Source organism: Schistocerca gregaria, unplaced genomic scaffold, assembly GCF_023897955.1.
Source record: "Schistocerca gregaria isolate iqSchGreg1 unplaced genomic scaffold, iqSchGreg1.2 ptg000705l, whole genome shotgun sequence".
Classification (NCBI taxonomy): Eukaryota; Metazoa; Arthropoda; class Insecta; order Orthoptera; family Acrididae; genus Schistocerca; species Schistocerca gregaria.
In genome coordinates, this window is record NW_026062083.1 from 202,501 (window position 1) to 210,000 (window position 7,500).

The following is a 7,500-nucleotide window of genomic DNA, read 5'->3' on the forward strand; positions in this document are numbered from 1 at the left end:
CGTTTGGTTCATCCCACAGCGCCAGTTCTGCTTACCAAAAGTGGCCCACTTGGCACTCCGATCCGAGTCGTTTGCTCGCGGCTTCAGCATATCAAGCAAGCCGGAGATCTCACCCATTTAAAGTTTGAGAATAGGTTGAGGTCGTTTCGGCCCCAAGGCCTCTAATCATTCGCTTTACCGGATGAGACTCGTACGAGCACCAGCTATCCTGAGGGAAACTTCGGAGGGAACCAGCTACTAGATGGTTCGATTAGTCTTTCGCCCCTATACCCAGCTCCGACGATCGATTTGCACGTCAGAATCGCTACGGACCTCCATCAGGGTTTCCCCTGACTTCGTCCTGGCCAGGCATAGTTCACCATCTTTCGGGTCCCAACGTGTACGCTCTAGGTGCGCCTCACCTCGCAATGAGGACGAGACGCCCCGGGAGTGCGGAGGCCGCCGCCCCGTGAAGGGCGGGGAAGCCCCATCCTCCCTCGGCCCGCGCAAGGCGAGACCTTCACTTTCATTACGCCTTTAGGTTTCGTACAGCCCAATGACTCGCGCACATGTTAGACTCCTTGGTCCGTGTTTCAAGACGGGTCGTGAAATTGTCCAAAGCTGAAGCGCCGCTGACGGGAGCGATTATTCCGCCCGAGAGCATCCCGAGCCAACAGCGGCGCGGGTCCGGGGCCGGGCCAGGTAGGTCCGTCATCCGGGAAGAACCGCGCGCGCTTGCCGGGAGCCCGAGCGCCCAAAGGGGCGAATCGACTCCTCCAGATATACCGCCGAGCAGCCAGCCAGGACACCGGGGCTCTGCCCAACAGACGCGAACCGAGGCCCGCGGAAGGACAGGCTGCGCACCCGGGCCGTAGGCCGGCACCCAGCGGGTCGCGACGTCCTACTAGGGGAGAAGTGCGGCCCACCGCACACCGGAACGGCCCCACCCCGCGGCGAGTGGAAAGGCAACCGGACACGACCCCGCCGCGGATTGCTCCGCGCGGGCGGCCGGCCCCATCTGCCGAGGGCGGGGGCCAGTGGCCGGATGGGCGTGAATCTCACCCGTTCGACCTTTCGGACTTCTCACGTTTACCCCAGAACGGTTTCACGTACTTTTGAACTCTCTCTTCAAAGTTCTTTTCAACTTTCCCTCACGGTACTTGTTCGCTATCGGTCTCGTGGTCATATTTAGTCTCAGATGGAGTTTACCACCCACTTGGAGCTGCACTCTCAAGCAACCCGACTCGAAGGAGAGGTCCCGCCGACGCTCGCACCGGCCGCTACGGGCCTGGCACCCTCTACGGGCCGTGGCCTCATTCAAGTTGGACTTGGGCTCGGCGCGAGGCGTCGGGGTAGTGGACCCTCCCAAACACCACATGCCACGACAGGCGGCAGCCTGCGGGGTTCGGTGCTGGACTCTTCCCTGTTCGCTCGCCGCTACTGGGGGAATCCTTGTTAGTTTCTTTTCCTCCGCTTAGTAATATGCTTAAATTCAGCGGGTAGTCTCGCCTGCTCTGAGGTCGTTGTACGAGGTGTCGCACGCCACACCGCCAGCCGGCTGTGCACGCTACCGAGAAAGTACCGGTATGCGAACCGCCAGGCGACGGGCGCGCATCGCACGTTTAAGGAGACGCGGCCGGCCACACAGGCGACCACGACACTCCCACGTCTCCGAAGCGGGACAAACGCCGCGCGCTTCAGTATACGTAGCCGACCCTCAGCCAGACGTGGCCCGGGAACGGAATCCATGGACCGCAATGTGCGTTCGAAACGTCGATGTTCATGTGTCCTGCAGTTCACATGTCGACGCGCAATTTGCTGCGTTCTTCATCGACCCACGAGCCGAGTGATCCACCGTCCTGGGTGATCTTTTCCTTTTCAGTCTCCCACTGTCTCTTTCAAGACAGTAGCATTTGCGGGACTGAGGCGTCTGACGGCCCCTGTTCCACTATTTTTTTTGTGTCCAACGGCCTCACAGCCGATGGGCGTCGTACGGCTCCACACCGGAGCGGACAGGCACTCGGGCGAACGTCATTCAAAACCGGCGCCAGGCGCCAGGTACCGCAGGCCAGCCGCTCCAGAGCTTCAGCGCTCGTACCACACAACAACAACAACACTTCCGCTAGTTTTGAGAGGCACGCGTGGTTCCGCACGCGGCGCACGGCCACTGCCGTACAGGTAGCGTGTTGCGCGACACGACACGCACATCGAAAGACATGCAGTCTAGTCGGTAATGATCCTTCCGCAGGTTCACCTACGGAAACCTTGTTACGACTTTTACTTCCTCTAAATGATCAAGTTTGGTCATCTTTCCGGTAGCATCGGCAACGACAGAGTCGATGCCGCGTACCAGTCCGAAGACCTCACTAAATCATTCAATCGGTAGTAGCGACGGGCGGTGTGTACAAAGGGCAGGGACGTAATCAACGCGAGCTTATGACTCGCGCTTACTGGGAATTCCTCGTTCATGGGGAACAATTGCAAGCCCCAATCCCTAGCACGAAGGAGGTTCAGCGGGTTACCCCGACCTTTCGGCCTAGGAAGACACGCTGATTCCTTCAGTGTAGCGCGCGTGCGGCCCAGAACATCTAAGGGCATCACAGACCTGTTATTGCTCAATCTCGTGCGGCTAGAAGCCGCCTGTCCCTCTAAGAAGAAAAGTAATCGCTGACAGCACGAAGGATGTCACGCGACTAGTTAGCAGGCTAGAGTCTCGTTCGTTATCGGAATTAACCAGACAAATCGCTCCACCAACTAAGAACGGCCATGCACCACCACCCACCGAATCAAGAAAGAGCTATCAATCTGTCAATCCTTCCGGTGTCCGGGCCTGGTGAGGTTTCCCGTGTTGAGTCAAATTAAGCCGCAGGCTCCACTCCTGGTGGTGCCCTTCCGTCAATTCCTTTAAGTTTCAGCTTTGCAACCATACTTCCCCCGGAACCCAAAAGCTTTGGTTTCCCGGAGGCTGCCCGCCGAGTCATCGGAGGAACTGCGGCGGATCGCTGGCTGGCATCGTTTATGGTTAGAACTAGGGCGGTATCTGATCGCCTTCGAACCTCTAACTTTCGTTCTTGATTAATGAAAACATACTTGGCAAATGCTTTCGCTTCTGTTCGTCTTGCGACGATCCAAGAATTTCACCTCTAACGTCGCAATACGAATGCCCCCGCCTGTCCCTATTAATCATTACCTCGGGTTCCGAAAACCAACAAAATAGAACCGAGGTCCTATTCCATTATTCCATGCACACAGTATTCAGGCGGGCTTGCCTGCTTTAAGCACTCTAATTTGTTCAAAGTAAACGTGCCGGCCCACCGAGACACTCAACAAAGAGCACCCTGGTAGGATTTAAACGGGGTCCGCCTCGGGACGCGAAAGCACCCCTTCGGCTCGCCCCACCGGCAGGACGTCCCACGATACATGCCAGTTAAACACCGACGGGCGGTGAACCAACAGCGTGGGACACAAATCCAACTACGAGCTTTTTAACCGCAACAACTTTAATATACGCTATTGGAGCTGGAATTACCGCGGCTGCTGGCACCAGACTTGCCCTCCAATAGATACTCGTTAAAGGATTTAAAGTGTACTCATTCCGATTACGGGGCCTCGGATGAGTCCCGTATCGTTATTTTTCGTCACTACCTCCCCGTGCCGGGAGTGGGTAATTTGCGCGCCTGCTGCCTTCCTTGGATGTGGTAGCCGTTTCTCAGGCTCCCTCTCCGGAATCGAACCCTGATTCCCCGTTACCCGTTACAACCATGGTAGGCGCAGAACCTACCATCGACAGTTGATAAGGCAGACATTTGAAAGATGCGTCGCCGGTACGAGGACCGTGTGATCAGCCCAAAGTTATTCAGAGTCACCAAGGCAAACGGACCAGACAAGCCAATCCGATTGGTTTTGATCTAATAAAAGCGTCCCTTCCATCTCTGGTCGGGACTCTGTTTGCATGTATTAGCTCTAGAATTACCACAGTTATCCAAGTAACGTGGGTACGATCTAAGGAACCATAACTGATTTAATGAGCCATTCGCGGTTTCACCTTAATGCGGCTTGTACTGAGACATGCATGGCTTAATCTTTGAGACAAGCATATGACTACTGGCAGGATCAACCAGGGAGCTGCGTCAACTAGAGCTGAGCAGCCGGCCGCCCGGGAGTGTGTCCCGGGGGCCCGCGCGAACACGCAAGCGTCCGCTCAATTATTCTGCAAACAGGAGGAGGCCGAGCTCCCCTGCACGATACACCTCGAAACCCTCTCAGGTCCCGGCGGCGCGCAGCGCCGTCCTAGGTACTTGGTCGGTTTCGAGAGAGGCGCAATCGCCCGGAGTTAGGCGAGTAGACGGTTTTAGTGCGAACACCCTTGCTCCCAACTGAGCTTGCCGCTGCCGACAGAGGCCCGGGAGCGTGCTGTCGTGGCATTGCCGGCGGGAGACAACACGCGCCACCTATGGTGACCGGCAGCTCCAACGCCAGCGCCACACAAGGGCAAAGCCCCACTTGGGTGCAGAAGCGAACTCTCCCAGCACAGCGCACGCGCCAACACGTCCGCACAACTGCGATACAAACCACCTGCGAGAACCGCTGGGGCGACCGAGCAGCAGACGGCGTCGCGGCGCCGAGTGCCAGGCGGCGGCGCATCCTCAACGCACACAGTCCTCAATCAGACCAGCACACTGCAGATGTCCACCGCGCTTCGCACCGGGCTCGGCTGAACCAACTTTGGCCGCCAGGCGCCGCGTGCAGGGTGCGCCGCAGCGTAGCTGCGCCGCCTGCCGGGCCCGTCGGCTGGCGCTCCTGCCACTCGGCGCCCCCCACCAGCCGGCTGTTGCGCGTGCGCCCACGCAGCGCGCGGCCAACACGCCGGGCGGCCCCCCTTCACCGGCCGGGAACAGTCCCACCAAGCCACCGCCGCGTATCGCTTCATACCCACATGGGCCTAGTCACGTGTGTGGATGTGGCGGGTACCGCTGAAACAACCGGTTAATAGCTGTACCGATCGTCGCCATCACAGATTCACCTCCAGCGTGAACAACCGCTCAACAACGGATTTCCAGTTCATTTGCGTATCTTGGGCAGTAAACGTAGATGTCCACCTACATTTGCGAATTCAACAATTCTTGCATGCCAGGATGTCATGTGTCACGACACGCTACATCAGACCACATACACACTGCGACATGTGCAGAAGAGAACACGTGGAAGGTGGCCCGCGCAAGTATGCGATGTCCCTTCCGCGATCCACTGTCAACCGGCATCTGCGGCATGTCCCAGATATGGAACGCGGTCCACCAGGGTAGCACTTTGTGTGAGGCAATACGACAAAGTCGGAATACACGCGTCACTACATCAGACGGCTCACGCTGACCTGACCTGACCTGACCTGACCTGACTCACCGCACCACCACCCCCAGCGACCCAGGGTGACATACAATGCGTTCGTACGTTCCTCCCACACGCCTCTACGGCGTACCACAGTGCAACCTAGCTGTTATTGGGAGACGAGACAAGTAGCATCGAGCACAACATATGGAAATTGAGATTCGACACCGTTGGGCACAGCCAGCGTACAGTCACACGTATCACACTACTTCACTCTGTACGTAACTACCGATGATCGGTACAGCGTGTGGGTTACGCGTACGACATCAGCGGACAATGGACACAGACCATACCACGACGTACACTGAGGGCGTCGACATCTGAATGCAACTGAACAGCTGCGAGGCTCATTTAACACTCACACGCCAGACCGACCAGCTTGAGAGGACAGAGACACAAAGAGGGGGACAGAGGGGGGGGGGGGCCGATATAGTCCTATTGCAGTACAATTGACAGTGGATAGCGGGAATATGTGGAAAGTAAGCAACACTCGCAAGACATCTACATGAGGATAACAACGACACCAGAGATTCCGAGCAGTGAACTATGTTAGGCAAAGGGACAACGTGGGTTAGGTTAAGGGACAACGTGGGTTAGGTTAAGGGACAACGTGGGTTAGGTTAAGGGACAACGTGGGTTAGGTTAAGGGACAACGTGGGTTAGGTTAAGGGACAACGTGGGTTAGGTTAAGGGACAACGTGGGTTAGGTTAAGGGACAACGTGGGTTAGGTTAAGGGACAACGTGGGTTAGGTTAAGGGACAACGTGGGTTAGGTTAAGGGACAACGTGGGTTAGGTTAAGGGACAACGTGGGTTAGGTTAAGGGACAACGTGGGTTAGGTTAAGGGACAACGTGGGTTAGGTTAAGGGACAACGTGGGTTAGGTTAAGGGACAACGTGGGTTAGGTTAAGGGACAACTTGAGTTAGGTTAAGGGACAACTTGAGTTAGGTTAAGGGACAACTTGAGTTAGGTTAAGGGACAACTTGAGTTAGGTTAAGGGACAACTTGAGTTAGGTTAAGGGACAACTTGAGTTAGGTTAAGGGACAACTTGAGTTAGGTTAAGGGACAACTTGAGTTAGGTTAAGGGACAACTTGAGTTAGGTTAAGGGACAACTTGAGTTAGGTTAAGGGACAACTTGAGTTAGGTTAAGGGACAACTTGAGTTAGGTTAAGGGACAACTTGAGTTAGGTTAAGGGACAACTTGAGTTAGGTTAAGGGACAACTTGAGTTAGGTTAAGGGACAACTTGAGTTAGGTTAAGGGACAACTTGAGTTAGGTTAAGGGACAACTTGAGTTAGGTTAAGGGACAACTTGAGTTAGGTTAAGGGACAACTTGAGTTAGGTTAAGGGACAACTTGAGTTAGGTTAAGGGACAACTTGAGTTAGGTTAAGGGACAACTTGAGTTAGGTTAAGGGACAACTTGAGTTAGGTTAAGGGACAACTTGAGTTAGGTTAAGGGACAACTTGAGTTAGGTTAAGGGACAACTTGAGTTAGGTTAAGGGACAACTTGAGTTAGGTTAAGGGACAAATTGAGTTAGGTTAAGGGACAAATTGAGTTAGGTTAAGCGATAATCTGGTACAGCCACAGTTAGGTTAAGCGATGATCTGGTACAGCCACAGTTAGGTTAAGCGATGATCTGGTACAGCCACAGTTAGGTTAAGCGATAATCTGGTACAGCCACAGTTAGGTTAAGCGATAATCTGGTACAGCCACAGTTAGGTTAAGCGATAATCTGGTACAGCCACAGTTAGGTTAAGCGATAATCTGGTACAGCCACAGTTAGGTTAAGCGATAATCTGGTACAGCCACAGTTAGGTTAAGCGATAATCTGGTACAGCCACAGTTAGGTTAAGCGATAATCTGGTACAGCCACAGTTAGGTTAAGCGATAATCTGGTACAGCCACAGTTAGGTTAAGCGATAATCTGGTACAGCCACAGTTAGGTTAAGCAATAAAGTTGGTTAAATTTGGTATTGTGGGAAAGGGGGAAGAGAGAGAGAGGGGGGGGGGGTGGATAGTGGTGGCAGTACGCGGATGCCTGAGTCACCGTCAGATACGTCACGTCGGTTCGATGCTTGTAGCAAGAGGCTGGCGGGTCTGTGTCTCTCACTTCTGCAATTTTTCATGTGG

At 54.7% G+C, this 7,500-nt stretch overlaps 3 non-coding genes across 3 annotated transcripts in view; all 3 read right to left on the bottom strand.

The window, feature by feature from the left end:
* Nucleotides 1–1,502, bottom strand: part of LOC126320193 (large subunit ribosomal RNA) — a 4,222-nt gene extending 2,720 nt beyond the window's left edge. Inside the window, exon 1 of the ribosomal RNA XR_007557938.1 lies at nt 1–1,502. This exon is cut by the window's left edge and continues 2,720 nt beyond it. This is a non-coding gene — a ribosomal RNA (large subunit ribosomal RNA).
* Nucleotides 1,503–1,690: 188 nt separating this feature from the next.
* Nucleotides 1,691–1,845, bottom strand: LOC126320220 (5.8S ribosomal RNA). Its single transcript, XR_007557957.1, has one exon. It is a non-coding gene; the product is annotated as a 5.8S ribosomal RNA (ribosomal RNA).
* A 365-nt stretch (nt 1,846–2,210) lies between these two features.
* LOC126320253 (small subunit ribosomal RNA) lies at nt 2,211–4,103 on the bottom strand. The gene has a single exon (XR_007557990.1). It is a non-coding gene; the product is annotated as a small subunit ribosomal RNA (ribosomal RNA).
* Nucleotides 4,104–7,500: the final 3,397 nt, after the last annotated feature.